The sequence below is a fragment of the Arvicanthis niloticus genome, chromosome 22 (genome assembly GCF_011762505.2).
Source record: "Arvicanthis niloticus isolate mArvNil1 chromosome 22, mArvNil1.pat.X, whole genome shotgun sequence".
Lineage (NCBI taxonomy): Eukaryota > Metazoa > Chordata > Mammalia > Rodentia > Muridae > Arvicanthis > Arvicanthis niloticus.
In genome coordinates, this window is record NC_133429.1 from 23,555,548 (window position 1) to 23,575,690 (window position 20,143).

Below are 20,143 nucleotides of genomic sequence, written 5' to 3' on the forward strand. Positions count from 1 at the left end.
ACCAAATACCTCAGATATGTATGTCCAGTGTGACTACTTTGAAAAATGTAAATGTGCTAGTTACTGCATGAAAATATATATGTAGATATTTTAGTTTTGTTATATATTTTTTAACTGGTAACAGAAAAGCCAAATCTTCTGTCTTTCACATTTTCTAAAATATGTTCATATCAAGAAGTCTGTAATTTAACATACTTCTTCTAGAGGAAAAAAACAAAAGGAGGAGAAAAAAGGAAAAAGAGAAGCAAAGAAGGACAACAGAAAAATGGAGAGAAGGAGGAAGAAGAAAGAAAAGAGAGAGAGACAAGGGAGAAAGATGAAGACAAATGCTAGGTGCTGGGTGGTTTGGGGTGGCAGGGTGCTATGCTTGGTGTGAAATATTTTGAACTGCTATGATTTTATGCAGTTAAAATAAATATCAAATAAAGAATTATATATAAGTATAGTTTTGCTCTTAGAAGTTCGAAGTAAAATATGAATGGATCAAAATGCTTTTAAATATATGTGATTATTTAATCGTGAACTTCTCTAGTTCCAGTTTCAAGCTGAGATTATATTTTTAGGCCCAACAGATTGTTATATTTATCTTTTTATGTTGTGGTAGTTATAAAACTTGTTTCCAGTGTTAGTATTCGACACATAAAATTATTGTTAAAACTACTGCCTGTGATAACAATGGAAAAGACTAAGTCACATGTATTTTAAGAAAAAAAATAAGATCCTTCAGTTCACATCTCACATGTGCCTGCTTCTATCGATAAAAAAAAAAAAACAACCAACCAACCAACCAAACAAACAAACAAACAAAAAACCACCTCACAGTTCTATTTTAGTGAGGCTTTTCTTTTTTAAGAAAGATTTTTGAAATTCTCTGGACAGACTCTTTTTCTAAAACTAACTTCTCAGGAAAGTCAAGTCCTAATGCAGTAAGAATTTTTTAGATCATGTGCATTCAACTAACTTACCTTCTATGCATATAGAATGGCCTTGGTTTTGTACCACCACGGGAAAACTGAACATAGCAACTAAAACTCGTTTTCTTCCTGCAGTATTTGGTTCTCTCACAGAATGCCAGCTGAGAAAGTCTCTCAACCGGGAGACATGGAAAAGGCTGTAATAAAATTATGCGTTTAAAACCAGGTTGCCAGTAAATAAAAGATGAATGCGTAAAATTAGATGTTAATGAATATGGAGAGTTTATATAAGCTGAGGAAGCAGCAATCTCAAATATTTACTACACATCCAAAGGGCCTCTTTTCTCCGGAGGTCATTAACCCTTAGGTAAGAAATAGACAAATTAAAAGTCACCTTAGAAAGCCAAGTCCATGTCTCTTAAAAATTGTGTAGTTATGCTACTAAGTCTTTTCCAATCTTATGATATTTTTCCACAATGAGCAAATTAAAAAAATAAATAAAAGAAGATACAGCAAACATGGGATAATATAGAAATCATATGACAGCTTCAACATATGGCTGGACAAGGGGGAAAAATGAAGACAGAAAATTACTTTTTCATCCCTTACATTTCCCGACTCCGACCAGCACTTACCTTTCTATTGAAAGAGGTTATTATCTGCCAAACAATTTATGCATAGACGTTAGCTTCAGCCCACACTGAATGCTATTCACATTTCTTCTACCAAGAGTCATTCCTTGAAAGCTGCTCTCGGAGAATTGGCTACATGTGAGTCGGCACAAGAAGACTGAGTTAAATCCCTTCAACCTCTGACTACATCTAATATTTGAGAGTAAGACTTAGTAACTGTCCAAAAAATAAGCACAATTGGGAGGAGCATAGTAGCTAATGGTGACTATGATTAAAGGCTTAACACTGCTGTGCGTGAAAAGCATAGCCATGGCCATTCAAGTGCAAAGGGAGCTCGGGAGACTAAAAACTAAGTTAAGACCACATGCCTGTTTGTTGAATAAGGGACTAAGATCAGTTGATTGGCACACTATTTTGTGCATGGGCCTGGGTAGTAGCTGAGCTGGTCAGCACTTCGGCTCTCCCTTATCACCACCACCAGGGTAAGCTCTCCAGGACTCCTCTGGCTAGGTCACCCAATGCAGTCAACCACAGGAAGCAGGGTCAGCTCTCCTGCTCTCTGGCTCACCTGTGTCTTCACCATCAGGGCCAGCTTCACTGTGTTGCCCAGGTGAGGTGCAGGACCCGCTCTCCTGAGTGTGACAGCCATGAAGGAGCAGAGCTAACTCTCCTGCTTTCATGCCCTTGGGGGCCGGATCTCCTGACTACTGCAGATTGTGAAGTGGAGGAGGGAAGGGCATCGCCCTACACCCAGGCCACCTCAAGGCACCAACTCTCCCTTGCTTTTGCCCTCGAGGCTGGCTTACCTGCGTTCCCTCTACCTCAGCCAGTCCTACTGTGTTGCCCAGGTGAGGTACAGAGCACAGTAGTGCTCTCCTGAGTGCTGCAGCTGGTGAGGGGCAGGGGTCCACTCCCATGGGTACACTCATGACTTTGTGGGAAGCTTTCTTTACTGCTGGAGGTGACGAAAGGGTGAGGACATCACCTCTGCACCCATGCCAACAACCCACAGCTGATCAGTGGTGGGGTCAGCTCTCCCACACTCACGCCCTTGGAGCCAGCTAACTTACACCCCTTCCACCAAGACCAGCTACACTGTGCTGCCTGGGCAAGTTGCAGACCCCTTTCTGCTGCCTCTGATGAGAGAGATGTGGGATCAGTTCTCTAAAGCATTGTAGCCAGTGAGGGATGGGGCATTTTTTGCATAATGGACATTCATGTGGTCCCAGAAGCTGCCTTAACCAGGGACCCATGTTCTTTAGTGGTAATAAGAGCCACAGACATGACCCCTTGTCCCTGTATAGTCTTGGACCCAGACATGGCACTCAGCAGCAGCTCAGGCTGAGATCTTACCATGGTCCCAGATATCAGAGTTGGCCACTCACAACCCTTGAGTCTCCAGTTCCATCTCTTTCCATAACGCTCAAGTTGCTCCACTTCTCTTCCTTTCTCATCTGTCCACCACATACTCACACATGGTGGGTGCAGGCTGGTTATGTGGATGCTGGGCACCTGGGTGGATTCCTCTAGCAAGAGACATTCATGGCCTGCCTGTGCTGTGGGCCCAAGGGCAGGTCTATGGGTGTCTTTCCCTATCAGCACTGCCCATGGCATGGCAGAACACAGGTCTCTGTCTTCCTCCTCCTCCTGAAATGCGCTGCCTGAATTTGATTTGATTTGAATTTTACATGTTGCTAGGCATAAAACAAGAGAGCAAGCCTCAGTCTTTAGTAACTACTTTCATGTAAGAACAGAAAAAAAATGGCAGGCTACTAAAGTTAAAATGATTTCTTACAATGTTGTAAAATGTATACAAATAATGAAGCTAGCTATCTCTAATCTTTGTCTAGGCATTGTCAAGCAATTTTTCAAGTATCCAGAAGAATGAAGTATTAACTTTTTATATGCTTATATCTCATCTTTTAATTCTCCAATCTTTGTTTCCTATCCTAGCAATTCCATGGCCTCATATACTCTCCTTCCAATGCTCTTTGTTTCTAGATCATATACAAGCCTTTCTCCTATAAAATAAACCCATCTATCACTTTCTCTTTTTTCTATAGATTCCTACTTTTACTACTCATGCCTTTTCTTCTTGAGACCATTTTAACTTCCTATTCTTGATGTTCCCAAGTTCACCCTGGCTAATTAATGCAGCAGTCATTGGACCAGAGAGTACATTTATCACTTCATAATTCCAAGGTCAAGGCCAAGTCTCCTAATGAACAATTTATACAAAGAACCATGTAGGTTTTTATTGCCTCTGTTGTTATGTTGTCTAGATCGTTTCCTATGTCTCATAGGGCCAAGTGGAAGGTCTGTTCCTTGTCCCCTACAGCCTCATGACCTCCTCCATTCCTCATTCCTGAGATTCTCACCTGTTTCATTTATTATGGAGTGATTACCTCTGAGTAATGGGGGAAGTATATTCCCCAGAAAGACAGATTGAAAGTAAAATAAAAGAAGATCAGTTTCAAGCCATCAGCAGTCATCAGCACATGTCAGGATCATGGGGACCAACAACCTGGCGATGCTCCAGGGGCAGGAACTGTGTCACAGTTTCCCTTAGACAGCCATGCCAGACTCAGCAATTGTACAGTGAGGATTTATAATTTACATATTGTAAATAATTTATACTGAAGTCTATTATGCAAATATCTTGTGATAGGGCAAGAAAGTACAGTGGTCTCTGTATCTTATATTCTTGCTGAAGCCACTTTGTTTTAGGCTAGTATTTGATATCTTTGATGGAAACTCCTGTGGAACATTATACAACTCTATTTAAAAACTTGGGGTTAACATGCCCCAGCTAACTTATTTTTGTTAAACTGCCTGCTTGTCTAGAAACCAAGCCCCCTTCCATATAACTGCTTATATTAGCTTCTGTTAAACTGCTTGCTTGCACAAAACCTCCACCTGCAGCTTTCAAGTGAGTTATCAAGATATTTAATCCCAATTTGGAATTTCGACCCTGCCATTATCTATTTAAGTTTTGGATAACGAACACATACAACCTTTATATTTACAATAAGCCTCAAATCAGCATTAGAGCTGAGCAGATATTTATATTCTCTATGCTATTATGTATATTTTCCAGCCAGTATTTCCATTATATAATTTGCCATGTTTTGTCTAGGCTCCTCTTAATTCCAATTAGTCAATCCACATGGCCATTATTTCATGACTCATTTACCTTTCCTTTTCTATTCACCTCTCTTCATCTTGTGGTTCTCCTCTTATTCAAACTCTGGGAACCCTAAACCCCACCTATGTGTCTTCTGCCCAGCTATTGGCTATCAACACCTTTATTCACTAATCAGGAATAACTTGAGGGCAAGGTCACATAGTGTCACTTGGGTCTACATGTAGACTCACTTGTCTCTGGGATACCCAGATCTTGGAGGCCCACCCTTAACATTACAGTACATAGCAAAAGACCAAACCTCAGCAATGTGGTTTTGTCTTAAATAATTCTGTACATTTGGACCTCTAATACCTGAGTGTGGTCCCAACTGGCTAGAATAAATACTTTCAATTGGCTATAAACTGTCTGAGTGGTCACCTCTTGTGGGCTCCCATAACAACTTAGCAAACAAAGTGTTTTCTTCAACCACTTTCTGATTGAATTACTAACTTCATTATGTAGGTAGCAAATGCATTTGATTTAATAGAAATATTTACAAGAAGAATGTGTTGGTAAATTTTTCATTAGTCTAGCAAATACCAAGAGAATTAACTTACAAAGATAAAAGGTTGATTTTAGCTCACAGTTTTGGAGAATGTAAACCATGATAGAATGATTCTCTTGCTTTTAGGTCTGTGGAAAGAGAGCATATCATTATTGGAGGTATCTAGTGTGAGAAGTCTATTCACTTCATAACTAGAAGGGAAGAGAGGGCTGGGGAGGGAAGAGGAGGAGGAAGAAGAGGAGGAGGAAGAAGAGGAGGAGAGAGAAGAGAAAAAGGAGGATGGCTGGGATGAACAATTTACCTCATTAGCTTACCATCAATGATATAAAAGGCCTCATCTCTAGGTTTTTACTACCTCTCAAAAACACAATCTAATGACAAAACCTTTAATATATGGACTTTTGCAGACTATCACAGATCAAAGATACTGCTGACATGGAGTTAAACTGTGCCTAGGATGTGTAAGCCAAGAGTGTGACCATGAACCAAAACAGACCATGCCATTAGATAAAATGACTTCTGAGTTGGGAAAATGTACAGGTCTTTATTTCACAGATGGGGAGGCTGAAGTGTGAAGTCATTTAAAAAGGAAAAGAGAGTACACCTTTATGTTTAAAGGCTAGTGTATGGGGGAAATCAAACTGCTTACATGTTAAGGCTTTAGAATAGAGAATGGATTCTATTAGCCGACTATGATGCTGTATTTTTACCTTATCCTTCATTTCTGAAAATAAAAAGTACAATATGCTTGAATTTCACTCCTGTCTTTTTGGCATTAATGTACAGACACGTGTGGCACTTTTACTGTCATTTTAGTAAACCTTGGTTATTTTTGTATGACCACTTGTCATACAAAAATAGCATTCCTAAACATTATGTCCTTTACAGTATAATAACAAAAAAAATCTAAACAGAAATAGTTGTCTGTTCTATGCCTCTGTGGCTCTGGAGTTGGAGACAAAGAGGTAGGATATGAAGGGATATGCTTTAAATATTGAATTGCAAAATAGGAACTAAGAATTAACTTTTACAAATTTACTGCTATTTAAGGGATATAACGATCTTAGGGTTTTTTCCTGTCAAAATGTTAAAACTGTTCACAGTTGTTTGATTTTATTGTCTTTATATGGTGTTTTAACATTGTTGTGCATGCAATGCTATTTAGATTTTTTTAGTGATAATTGTCTTGTCACTTCCTGTCACAGAGCCACTTAGATATGACAGACAAAAACGATAAACCAAAAGTCTCAAAAATTTTTATCATCTAAAGAAATTTCTCTCATAATTTTCCACAGACACTTTGCTGTATTACTCTTTCTGTGGAGTCTACTTTTACCTGCCTTGGATATAGAGAACAAAGACATACCAAGGTAAATATTCTGTCCAAATCCACCTTGGTTAACAGTAAGTTGAACTGCCATTATGTAGGTGACTCTGGTAACATTACTACCAGGCTCACACTGGAGAGGGTGATAGCCCATGAGAACTGCATTGCAAGAACCTCTTGTCCAACTTGCAGGCAGCTATGGCACCAGAAATACCTTCTTCCTCTTGAAACTGTCACAGCCCATATAACCTACAGGAGACACCAGCTAAGTCTCAGAAGTTATTTGTGAATAAATGAACCTCACATAGCTTTCTTCTACCCTCTAGAAGGGTATATTTTTATCTGAAGGAAACAACTATTCAATACTCCAGTTGTTAAGAGAGATGTTTGAGAAGTCACTGTAATGTTTGAAATTCTTTATGGGATGTGAAGTTGAGAGAGAGAGAGAGAGAGAGAGAGAGAGAGAGAGAGGAGAAAGAGAGAGCGAGAGAGCATCTTTCCTCTTCCTGTGGTATATAAACACCACTATAAACAAGGGGTAAGGAGAAGAGTATTATGTAAAATTATCAAACTTTTAGCAAATTACCACCTTAATCTAACTACAAGACACAGAAAACTACTACTTTACATATATTCTAATGTTAGCCAACCTGTCACCCTTACTTGGGTATAACACAGGCTCACGAAGAAAGGAGGACCCACAGCAGCTTTTACAAGTATTTGAAAAAAAAGTTACTAGAAATGTTTCAAATTTTTAAAAAAGAAATACTTCAAATTAAAGTTCTGAATCTAATTCAAGAACTCCAAATAGGTTAAAACCAAGAAATATATAAATAAAAAAATGACAGATGCTGATAGATATAGATAGAGGATAGATAGACGACAGACAGACAGTGTCTTAGGGTTTTACTTCTGTGACTAGACACCATCACCAAGGCAACCCTTATGAGTACAACATTTAATTGGGGCTGGCTTATAGGTTCCTCTGGAGGTTCAGTCCAGTATCACCAAGGTGGGAACATGGCAGCATCCAGGCAGGCATTTTACAGGAGGAGCTGAGGGTTTTACATTGTCATATGAAGGCTGCTAGCAGAATACTGACTTATAGGCAGTTAGGATGAGAGTCTTAAAGCCCACAGCCACAGGGACACACCTACCCCAACAAGGCCACATGTACTCCAACAAGGTCACACCTTCTAATAGTGTCACTCTCTTGGCAGAGCATATACAAACCATCATGTTGGGGGCCGACTTTTAGCAGAAAGCGGCTATCAGCTTTGCAGCCATCTTGAGCCATATACCCTGACATGAGATTTAAATTACAATAGCCTACAACAGCTGAGAATACTCTGATAATCTTGGTTTAGATACCTTAAGATTAAAGGTGTGTGAGATTATAGAGATCAGAGTTAGAGACAAGACCTAAGGGCATGATTAAAGGTGTAACTTAGAGGCGTGGCTTAGAAGTGAGACATATAAAAGGCAGAGACAGAACAGATCAGAATTCAGACGATAGAAGACATTAGGGAGACACAGCAGAGAGAAGACATTAGGGAGACGAGAGAGAGAGATTCATACACATCAGACATTAGGTAGAATCTGCCGTCACCCTCGCTCTTGCTGAATCCCCGACCTGAAGATCGGAGCGGCAGCTTGGGCCGGGATACAGTGGCCACCCAAACGTGGGTCGGCCCGGGCCTCAATATTTTGCCTGGGCTGCAACATTTATTTTGGCACCCAACGTGGGGCTAGTGTGGACCCCAACACCATCACAGATAGATAGATAGATAGATAGATAGATAGATAGATAGATAGATAGAATAGTTGCATAGATGTATCTAAACCTAGACAACATTTCTTTTTGCTAAATGCTGTAACACATTATTTCTAATTTGTCCAAGTTTTGATTCAAACAGAAGTAAAAATTACATAGTTATTGAAGGTTATGGACAGAGTCAAACCTCTCAGTTTACCAACAGGAGATGCAGTTTCTTTTTGCCTCCTCTTAATTAGGACCTAATCCTTAATTAGGTCCTTAAAGCCTTTTCCAGTAAAAGCAATGGCCATATCACTGTCAATTTAGCTTTTAAGAGTATACGGCTTGTGTTTTCTCTCTGTAGGAATATTCCCTACTGGAACTCATAACCAAGACTCACAGGCAGTGAGAAACAAAGATCACATCACAACAAACTCACACCATACAAGGAAGCCCCAGGACACAGCTACATACCTGTATATACCTCTTGCTGTGTGCATGGACTCCCTTGGACACTCTGCCTCAGGTCATCCCCAGAAACAGAACTCCAGTCAACATGGTCTAGTACAACCCATCTGAGCCATTTAACACAGAATTGTCAGACACAAGATAGGGTTTTTTTTTTTCTCCTGAAGCTTTGTGATCCTGTTAGAAGGAAGAACTGTTTTCCTAATACATTCTTGTGACAGGAAAATGCTGACTTTGACATTATGCCAAAACAGAAGCAGAGAAGTAGGAAATGATGACTAACACTGTGTAAAACCACAACAAAGATAATTTACAACTTTATACATGAAGTTTAAAATCAGCAGATGAATATGATTTGTTATCAATGATTACATAATTTCTACAAATTTATTTTAGTATACATTTATTGAGTAATGATAATTATAAAAAGAAAACATCATGTTAAATATTTGCCAATCATTAACAGCAAACAGTAAAATCTAATAGTTTGAAAACAAACATTATATACAATAATAATTAACTCTTTTAGAAGGTAAGTTCAGAGTAATGGGCTATGTACTAAAGTAACATAATTTATAAAACTAAAAGTTGTTAGAAGTGTTAATCCAATTGTAAATACCATCAATTATATTTTAAATTTTAATTAAATAATGTTTAACCTAATTTTAATGTGCCAAAAAATTAATAAACATTGGCTTTTAAGTGGCAAATCATATTTCAAGTCCTAATCCATGCTCAAATGGCTTCTGTTTTCAAGTTAAACTTGTTTTTCAGGAACAGATGTTTCAAATTAAAAACTATTTAAAATGTCATATTCCTCTAATTTACTGCTCAGATTTGCAAAAGATATATCACTTGTAACCCTGTAGCATTAGACTTTTGAGAGACTTCCCTTTATTCCTAGTCAGACTCTTTTTAATGGAGAGAGTAGTTTTATTTGAGAAATTAATCAGACCAGTACTGCGAAGTAAAACTTGCAAAGAAGTAGCAAGAAAGATTAAATTTTATTGTGGGTGCTATGCACATCTGGCCTGGTAGGGATGGACATGAAGCCCAAAACCGGATGCTGATAAACTCTGAAAAGAAAATTCTTTTACAATATAAAATAAAATCACCAAGGAAACAGTATCACATACAGTATTGCTCATAGTAGGTCATTACCTGGGAAACTACTTCAACTTTGTGCCAGGAGCCAGCAAAGAGAAGCTAAAAACTAGCAGGTGATCTTCCTGAGATAGTTTCTCCAGGGACTTTTTTTTTTGTCATTTCAAAGCTCTATATTTTTTTTTATATTATTATTATTGGCTATTACATTTACATTTCAGATTTTATCCCCTTACCCCATTCCCCACCACCACCCAGGGACCTCCTTTCCCATCCCCCCTCCTACTGCTTATCCCCACCTACCCTCCTACTCCCACCTTCCCCCACTCGAACCCCCCCCCACCTTGGTGTTCAGCCTTCATGGGACCAAGGATCTCCTCTCGCACCTATGCCCTACAAGGCCATCCTCCCCTACATATACAGCTGGAGTCATGGGTCCCTCCCTATGTGCTCCCAGGCTGGTGGTTTAAACCCTAGGGAGCTCTGGTTGGTTGGTATTGTTGCTCTCCTCATGGGGCCACAAACCTTTTCAGCTCCTTCAGTCTTCTCTCTAACTTCTCCATTGGAAACCCTTGATCAGATCAGTGGTTAGCTGTGAGCATCTGCCTCTGAAATTGTCAGAATCTGGCAGACCTCTAAGGAGGCAGCTATATCAGGCTCTTGTCAGCATGCAATTCCTGACATCCACATCAGCATCTACATTTGGTGACTGCACATGGGATGGATACCCAGGTGGAATGGTCTCCAAACAGCCCCTCCTTAAGTTTCTGTCCCACACTTTGTCTCCATATTTGCTCCCTTGAGTATTTTGTTACTCTTTCTAAGTAGAACCAAGGCATCCACACTTGGTCTTCCTTCTTTATGAGCTTCATGTGGTTTGTAAGTTGAATCTTGGCTATTTCAAGCTTTTGGGCTAATATCCACTTATCAGTGAGTAAATACCATGTGTGTTCTTTTGTGATTGAGTTATCTCACTCAGGATGATATTTTCTAGTTTCATCCATTTACCTAAGAATTTCTCGAATTCGTTATTTTTAATAGCTGAGTAATACTCCTTTGTGTAAATGTACCACATTTTTTTTATCTATTCCTCCGTTGAAGGACATCTGGTTTTTTTCCAGCTTCTGTCTATTAGAAATAAGGCTGCTATGAACATAGTGGAGCATATGTCCTTGGTATATGTTGGAGCATCTTCTGGGTATATGCCCAGGAGTGGTATAGCTGGGTCCTCAGGTAATGCTATGTCCAATTTTCTGAGGAACCACCAGACTAATTTCCAGAGTGGTTGTACTATCTTGCAATCCCACCAACAATGGAGGAGTATTCCTCTTTCTCCACATCCTCGCCAGCATCTACTATCACCTGAGTTTTTGATCTTAACCATTCTGACTGGTGTGAGGTGGTATCTCAGGGTTGTTTTGATTTGTATTTTCCTGATGACTAAGGATGTTGAGCAATTCTTAAGGTGCTTCTCAGCCATTTGAGTTTCCTCAGTTGAGAATTCTTTGTTTAGCTCTGTATCCCATTTTTAATAGGGTTATTTGGTTGTCTGGAGTCTAATTTCTTGAGTTCTTTGTATATATTGGATATTAGCCCTCTATTGGATGAAGGATTCATAACAATCTTTTCCCAATCTATTGGTTGCCATTTTGTCCTATTGATAGTGTCCTTTGCCTTACAGAAGCTTTACAATTTTATGAGGTTGCATTTGGCAATTCTTGATCTTAGAGCATAAGCCATTGGTGTTCTGTTCAGGAACTTTTCCCCTGTGCCTAGGTATTCAAGGGTCTTCCCCATCTTCTCTTCTATTAGTTTCAGAGTATCTGGTTTTATGGACTGTTACTGTTATTAAAAGATTTGCTTCTCTAGCCAAGGCCAAGAAAATTACATTTTAAGAAAGATTCCTGCTATTAATACACATTTCCTGTTATTAAATATATATAAGTATATATAACAATTACTAGATATTAGCCTATTCTTTTGAGCAGATCTCCACACAATGAAGATGTACTGTCTTGTAGTGATTTATATAGGTTAATAGATAATTTCTTAATTTTTAATGAAGATTCTATAAGAATTCCCAAAAATTATATTAATAATTATTTAGCTCTTTTATGATAGGACTGGTATTAAGTCCTGATGTCAAAACTGCAGTGAGAACTCTGCCACTATTCAAGTGTTACTACTTAATTCCTTCTGAGATAGCAAGCAGGCATCTACAAATTAGAGCACATTCCATAAGGTTATAAAACAATTCATCAAAGACCATAAAAAGGAAACTAAGGATTTAATATGGGTGCATGGACAGTACATAAAACATTGACAGAGTTATCTAAATGAAACTTCACTAGTAACTTAGTCTCAAAAATTGTGTTTTTTTTTTTAACTTTCAATGAACCTGTTGAGCTTGTGACAGATAATGAATGTTGATGGATATGAATGTAAACATTCTCGGTTGTAAACTTATTATTCAATTTATTATTATAATTATTAAAACGTTCTAGTGAACTTTTGTTTAAAAAGGGGGGAGGGAGGTGGGTATGTTTGGATAAGCCATGTGATCTATTCTCCTATAAAAGGTACAAAAGACTAGGAATGATTTCATATATAGCATGCCATTGGGAACACAGCATAGTGTTGGGAGTAAGAGTGTTGGGAGCAAGGGATTTGTTGTTACATAAGAACAGAAGCAGGGAGAAAGTTTAGGAGAAGAGAGCACAGAGAACGTTATAGACAGCAAGACAGAACTTTTAAGAGGTGAAACTTTTGGAGGTGAACTTTTTAGAGAGAATAACTTTTAGAAGAACTTACACAGAAAACTTTTTAGAAAGAACTTTTTAGAGATAACTTAGAAATAAAGATTAAAATCACTTTTCAAAGTGTTCCTTTTTTCTTCCTGTGACTTCCAACTATCAGGTTATTTTGCTAAATCCCCTGATGTTTTACTATGAAGTACTAAGCATCAGAAACTGCAGTTCTTTCTTCTGTATGCTTAAAGTTTTGTTGATTATGTGGTGAGGTGGGTTTCTTTTCTGATCTATTTGGTGTCATGTATACTTTGTGTATCTTTATAGATATTGCCTTCTTTAGCTTAGGAAAATTTTCTTCTATAATTTTGGTTTAAAAATATTCTGGGCCTTTCAGCTTGATTTCTTCTTCCTCTCTACGTATTATTTTTTGAATACTGGATTTTCTTGTGTCTGGACTATTTTGAATTTAGCTTCATACTTTTGGATATAACACTTCTAGTATAAGTCAAATCATATCTCTGACTTATGTATCCATTTTTTATTGTATCTTCAACATCTGATATTTCCTTTTCCATCTCTTGTATTCCATTGGTGAAGCTTGCTGTTGTGGTTCCTGTTCAAATTCCTAATTGTTTATTTCCAGAATTCCTGCTTTTTGTATTTTCTTTATGTATTTCTATTTCCATTTTCAGGTTTTGAACAGTTTTTTTCTTTTTTAATTTCCTTCAACTGTTTGTGTTTTCTTTGATCTCCTTAAGAGGTTTACTTATTTCCTTCTATTTGTGTGTGTGTGTGTGTGTGTGTGTGTGTGTGTTTTCCTGGATTTCTTTAAGGGATTCATTTCCTCATTAAGGAACTCCCTCATGGTTACAGAACTGGTTTTAAGGTATTTTTCTTATGCTGCAGCTATGTTGGAGTGTTCAGGAACTGACGGAGTAAGATAGATGTGTTCTTGTGGACACCTATTTTCTTAGCTGTTATCATGGTTTCAGGTTGCTGTCTAGGCATCCGGGTTTGTGATGATTATATGTTCAGGTGCTAATTTCTAAATTTATTTTTGTTGAGTAAGTGTTCTGTTCCTTGATTTCTGTTACTTTTCTGGATTTTTTTTAAAGAGGGTGATGACTTTGTGTTGCCTGTTTTCCTAACCTGCTCAGCTGGGGTGTTCACATGCAATGCGTGCTGGTGCTAGAGGCTGGAATATCAAGACGACTTTGGAGAAAGAAGGGTGGAGGAGGTCTTTGTAATGTGTTGTGGATGGAGTCAAAGAGGAAAGGGAGACCGCATTAAGTTTCCTGCCCAGACCTTAAAATGTGACAGAGATGGAGTTGGGAAATTGGACATTGTGAGCAGTAGGCAAGTTGTGGGTCTGCCTTCGCCTACTTGTTGCCCTGGGAGGAGCTGTCTTCAAGTTAGCAAGGGGTGCCTGCTGGAGTTGGGTTCCAGGACAAAGCACTAAGTGGGTGGAGAAAGGTTAGAGGGAGATGATCTGTGGGGTCCACAGGAGATGGGAACAAGGGGACAGTGATTACTGCCACAGGTGTTCTGCTGCAGAGTTTGGTCCAAGATTGGGTTTGGAAGAGAGAGAGAGAGGGAGAGGGGGTAGAGGGGGGAAGACGGGGGGGGGGGAGAGGGAGAGGGAGAGGGAGAGGGAGAGGGAGAGGGAGAGGGAGAGGGAGAGGGAGAGGGAGAGGGAGAGGGAGAGGGAGAGGGAGAGGGAGAGGGAGAGGGAGAGGGAGAGGGAGAGGGAGAGGGAGAGGGAGAGGGAGAGGGAGAGGGAGAGGGAGAGGGAGAGGGAGAGGGAGAGGGAGAGGGGGAGGGAGAGGGAGAGGGAGAGGGAGAGGGAGAGGGAGGAGAGAGGGAGGAGAGAGAGGGAGAGAGGGAGGAGAGAGAGGGAGAGGGAGAGGGAGAGGGAGAGGGAGAGGGAGAGGGAGAGGGAGAGGGAGAGGGAGAGGGAGAGGGAGAGGGAGAGGGAGAGGGAGAGGGAGAGGGAGAGGGAGAGGGAGAGGGAGAGGGAGAGGGAGGAGAGGGAGAGGGAGAGGGAGAGGGAGAGGGAGAGGGAGGAGAGGGAGAGGGAGAGGGAGAGAGGAGAGGGAGAGGGAGAAGAGGGAGAGGGAGAGGGAGAGGGAGAGGGAGAGGGAGAGGGAGAGGGAGAGGGAGAGGGAGAGGGAGAGGGAGAGGGAGAGGGAGAGGGAGAGGGAGAGGGAGAGGGAGAGGGAGAGGGAGAGGGAGAGGGAGAGGGAGAGGGAGAGGGAGAGGGAGAGGGAGAGGGAGAGGGAGAGGGAGAGGGAGAGGGAGAGGGAGAGGGAGAGGGAGAGAGGAGAGGGGGAGAGGGAGAGGGAGGAGAGAGAGGGAGAGGGAGAGGGGGAGAGGGAGAGGGAGAGGGGGAGGAAGAGGGAGAGGGAGAGAGAGAGGAGATAAGGTTGGTGTACATCCTGTTTGTTTGGCAGGTTAGTGTGTGGTTGAGCAGGGGCTGGGATACAGTAAGAAGTGGGGGGAGACCTTAGCTATGCATCAGTCAAGGCTTTGTTTACCACTTACATTGTTAGAGACAGTGTTCTAGTCTCCACCTCTTGCTCTGCAGTCACCCTGCCCTTCCTCCCACCACTTGAGTAAAGAAGACGGTCCGCTAACAGGTGACATGTACCGGTGCCTGTGTGTGTAGCTTCAGAGTTAGATTGGTCTGTAGTTCTCTTTCTTTGTTGGGTCTTTCCGTGGTTTAGGTATGAACATAATGGTAGTTTCATAGAACGAATTGGGTAGTGTTCCTTCTGTTTCTATTCGATGGAATAGCTTGAAGAGAATTGGTATTAGGTCTTCCTTGAAGGTCTGATAGAATTCTGCACTAAAACCATCTGGTCCTGGACTTTTTTTGGTGGAGAGACTTTTAATGACTTCTTCTATTTCTTTAGGGTTTATAGGACTGTTTAGATGGTTTAACTGCTCCTGATTTAACTTTGGTATCTGGTACCTGTCTAGAAAATTGTACATTTCTTCTAGATTTTCCAATTTTGTTGAGTATAGGCCTTTGTAGTAGGATCTGATGATTTTTTTAATTTCCTCAATTTCTGTTGTTATATCTCCCTTTTCAGTTCTGATTTTATTAACTTGGATACTGTCTCTGTGCCCCTTGTTTAGTCTAGCTAAGGGTTTATCTATCTTGTTGATTTTCTCAAAGAACCAGCTCCTGGTTTTGTTGATATTTTGTATAGTTCTTTTTGTTTCGACTTGGTTGATTTCAGCCCTGAGTTTGATTATTTCCTGCCGTCTACTCCTCTTGGGTATACTAGCTTCTTTTTGTTCTAATGCTTTCAGGTGTGCTGTCAAGTTGTTAATGTATGCTCTCTCCAGTTTCTTTTTGTAGGTACTTAGAGCTATGAGTTTTCCTCTTAGTACTGCTTTCATGGAGTCCCACAAGTTTTGGTATGATGTGTCCTCCTTTTCATTAAATTCTAAAAAGTCTTTAATTTCTTTCTTTATTTCTTCCTTGACCAAGTCATCCTTAAGTAGAGCGTTGTTCAGTTTCCATGTGTATGTGGGCTTTCCATTATTTTTGTCATTGTTAAAGACTAACCTTAGTCCATGGCGGTCTGATAGGGTGCAAGGGATTATTTCAATCTTTTTGTATCTGTTGAGGCCTGTTTTGTGACCAATTATATGGTCTATTTTGGAGAAGGTACCAGGAGGTGCTGAGAAAAAGGTATATTCTTTTGTTTTAGGGTGAAATGTTCTATAACTCACTTTTACCTTAACAAATGCTTAACAGCTTCTAAACATTTTGTATTTTCTGTGTTATCAATTCTTTATTTCCATATTTCTTGACGGCACAAGTCTTGACTCAGTCATATTATTTGCTCTTCCGTTAAGCTGAGTCTGTTCTCATTCAAGCCCATCCAGCCGCACTGCCTCTTTCAGAACTAAATGCATGACTTCACTTGGCCAAAATTAAATCACACAGCTTCTAGATCCTCAATGGATATGTCAATATCTTTATAATACTCTTTCTTCCTTGTTTCAATGTCTGTCTGCGTCCTTCATTTCATTTAAAATAAGAATATTTCTTCAGTGGAATACCAAATATAAAAGCATTGGAAAAATTTACAGAAATCTTAAAATAGTACAGAATATGTGTGTGTGTGTGTGTGTGTGTGTGTGTGTGTGTGTGCGCGCGCATTGTCACATGGTTATTTACTTAATGGAAATTTCCCAACAATTTACGACTTACATTTTCTGGTCAAGTTTGTCCTGTAATGGAAAAAATTGCCTTGTGTAAGGTTTAGCTTATTTTTCTGTGAATTAATAATATTCTTGCACTTGGTAGTTGATGGGCACTTCAGCAACTAGCATGCGTAGTCATAAACATTTATGCTCTTCACAAATTATCAACAAATTTTAATTTTCAATAGAATATTCTTTTTGGCATAAGAATAAATGCTCAGAAGTATGTTACCAACAGCAAAGTTTACCTAAAAATAAAGACAGTAAGTAGAGAGATGTTATAATTTTATAAATACCACAAGAATTATATGATACTAATGACAATGGCTATTTCTTCATGTTTCCTTTTCTTTTGTGACTTTTGGAAATAATAGCAGTAAAATAACTTTTTAAATTCCAAACAACATTTCTCAAGTGTCTTCACATGGGCTACTTCACATCAAAGTGGAAACAGCATAAGCTGTGCATGTTTCTTTGAATATTCTTTAAAAAAAAAATTAGATTATTCTCTCTCAATATATTCTAACCTATATCCCATTATGTAATGTTTAAAAGCCTGAAGCCATGAGTAATGGTTTACCTTCCCTTTATTTTTATGGATTATTAATCCAAATTTAGTTTGCTTGTGTTAAAAAATTGTTCTATGGTTGTTTGGCACAAAGCTATGTTTTATTATGTTCTATGAGTCATTATTCAAGTTGACTTTTTTCAAATGTAACAATAGCATGTGCTTTTTAAGATTTCTGAAAATAGATGTAACTGTGAAAGTAACTTAGTGAGACACAATCAGTGAATTGTCGAGTTTTCTGAAGCTACAGAAATAAAGGATGAAGAGGAGGAGAAGGATGAAGAAGAGAAATAGGAGGAGGAGGAAGAAGAGGAAGAGGAAGAGGAAGAGGAGGAGGAGGCCAGGCTTTTAGAAGCAATTCCCCAAAACTATTAGTTCCCATTAGCGTTTCCAAAGAAATACCCTGCAATTTCCAAGGCATAAGCCAACACAATGCTAAACCAACTTTTAATTTTGACCGTGTGCATAAACTTTAATACTATGTGAATCAATTTATGAGTGCCAAGTAAAGTTCAAATGCCACAAAAGTTAACCTTTCTGGCTCTTGTTTTTTCCCCAAAGTTAATGATTTACAGAAGGATATGTCTTAAATGGTATTTTCTCTCCCACGTATAGAAGAAATATTTTTGTCCTTTGTCATGACTTGTGGCTTTTTACACATAACTGCTCATTAATTGTACATAGTATAGAAAGAAGGGGAGCATATTTTAATCATAGTGTATAAGAGCATTCAGTCCATGGGGACTGCACAGATGCAATGCCTCCAAATAGAAAATGATACAAACATCCAGATGAACACCTTGGGCTTGGAGTTTAGTAGGACGCTGTCCCAGTGACATTATCTCACTATAGGAAGCAACATCTACCTTTCATTGATGGATAATTTTTGCCCAGTTTAGATCTCAAGACATAATTTTTATTAATAATTGAGCCCTCATAAGCATTCCTTTGGGTGGCTCAGCATAAGTACATCATTCTTCTTGATTGGTCTTTTGAGGCTTTGGGAGGTTAAAGACCTAGGTCCAGGAGGCAGAGGTGACTGACACTCATCACCTCAGCACATTTGTACTTTCAACTCTGAGGGGAATATATGTATTCATTTAGTTTTTGTGGATTTCATATATGAACAGTATATTTATATACATATATGTTCATATATTTATTCACATATATGTTCATATATGAACAGTATAGTTCCATGATTCATCTTCTTCATCCAGTTCCTTCCATGTCTTTCCCATTTCTTATCAAATTCATGGTGTCTCATTCTTTAACTATAATTGATGATTTTGTGTGTGTGCACATGCATGCGTGTGCATGTGCATGTGTGTGTATGTGTGCGTGTGTGTGTTTACAAATACAATGCACTGAGATAATTTAGTGCTGTTTAGATAGTTTTAGAATTTCTCTCTTGGGATTGGCTAACCAGTCTGGGGTCTCATCTTTGAAGAAAACTTGTTTGCTCTCTCTTAGCAACTATTTAATAGAAGTGATTTGTAGATAAAACTGTTTCCTCCCACTTATCTGAATTTTAAGTGAGTTCAGGTTAAACTATAGCTATTGCTTTTCTTAAGTCCTAAGTGGAAAGCTCTTTATGCCAATCATAATTAGCTTTAACATTTTCTGACTTTCTGTGTCCTTTTCTTATCTCCTCAAAGGTAGAAGGGTTTGGTTTTCAACTGTGTTGTGTACTTGATTTCTTCAAGCAATTCTCATTTTGAGACGAAAACTATCTCATGCATCAATGCTTCATCCAAAAGAATTAAAATCTTTTGTCTTTTACATGCTAAAGTGTATGAGGGGCATGAGGCCTCAACCCTACACAAAGAATAACAGGCAAATCAAGAAGGTTGATAATTCAAGGAATAGTATTCTCTAAGGAACATCACACTGATTAGTTATCCAGTACCAAATGGCTAGCCTTAAAAATATATAAACTTGTAACACCGCATAAACTGAGCAGGTTATATTTGTATAGTTAGGAATATATATGAATATGTGTATATATGTATATGTATATGACAACAATTAGTGATCTTGAAAGGGAACTTGAAGGGTTATATAGGAGGGGCTAGAGAGAGGGGATAGAAGTAGAAAGTGATGTAATTGTATTAAAATAAAAAAAATGTAGAAAAATAATTACAAAATGTTTGTTGCTTGTATTTCAGACCAGGAGTGAACTAGTAAGCCAGTTTAACATTTTGAATTCTTTAAAACCCCCCTTCCTTTTAACACTATGATGACTCCTACCTGAGTATAATGTTTAGCACTGTAGGAAAGAATTCATATGCTGTCTTTACAAAGACACAGCTGCTTGATTCCATAAGCAAGAGTAGTTTATAAAATAATATTAAAAGAAATTCTAAGAAGAGCATTTATTGAAAAAATTCAGTTATCCATTACCCTAAAAACAGCATTTTGCCTACCAATTACTGACTGAGGCCTATTACAGTTATTATTATTAATTATTATTATTATTCAGTATTTTTTTGCTCATGTTCCTTTCCTTGGTTCTTCCCAGATCCTCTCTGTACCCCCACTTTTTACCCTCTCAACTTCATGTTCCTTCTGTCTCTCAAAACAAAACTGCAAAAACAAAACAAAATAAAACAAAAACCTCCAACCCATCTTGTGCCTGATTTGTGTTGGCCAACTTCTACTTGCCATGGAGTGTGGTTGTTATATCTAGCATCTCTCCTCTTTTTCAGTGGAGTGAC

General features: G+C 38.9%; 1 long non-coding RNA gene across 8 annotated transcripts in view; it reads right to left on the bottom strand.

Moving 5' to 3' along the window:
• The window catches only part of LOC143436134 (uncharacterized), a 76,457-nt gene that overhangs the window by 19,809 nt on the left and 36,505 nt on the right, over positions 1-20,143 (bottom strand). For 7 of the 8 annotated variants that reach the window (XR_013106345.1, XR_013106342.1, XR_013106340.1 and 4 more), the window contains 3 exons: positions 16,866-17,106; positions 8,793-8,963; positions 966-5,363 (listed from right to left, as the gene is read on the bottom strand). This is a non-coding gene — a long non-coding RNA (uncharacterized LOC143436134). The remainder of the gene's footprint in view (positions 1-965; positions 5,364-8,792; positions 8,964-16,865; positions 17,107-20,143) is intronic. The other variant, XR_013106339.1, reaches the window with a different exon arrangement.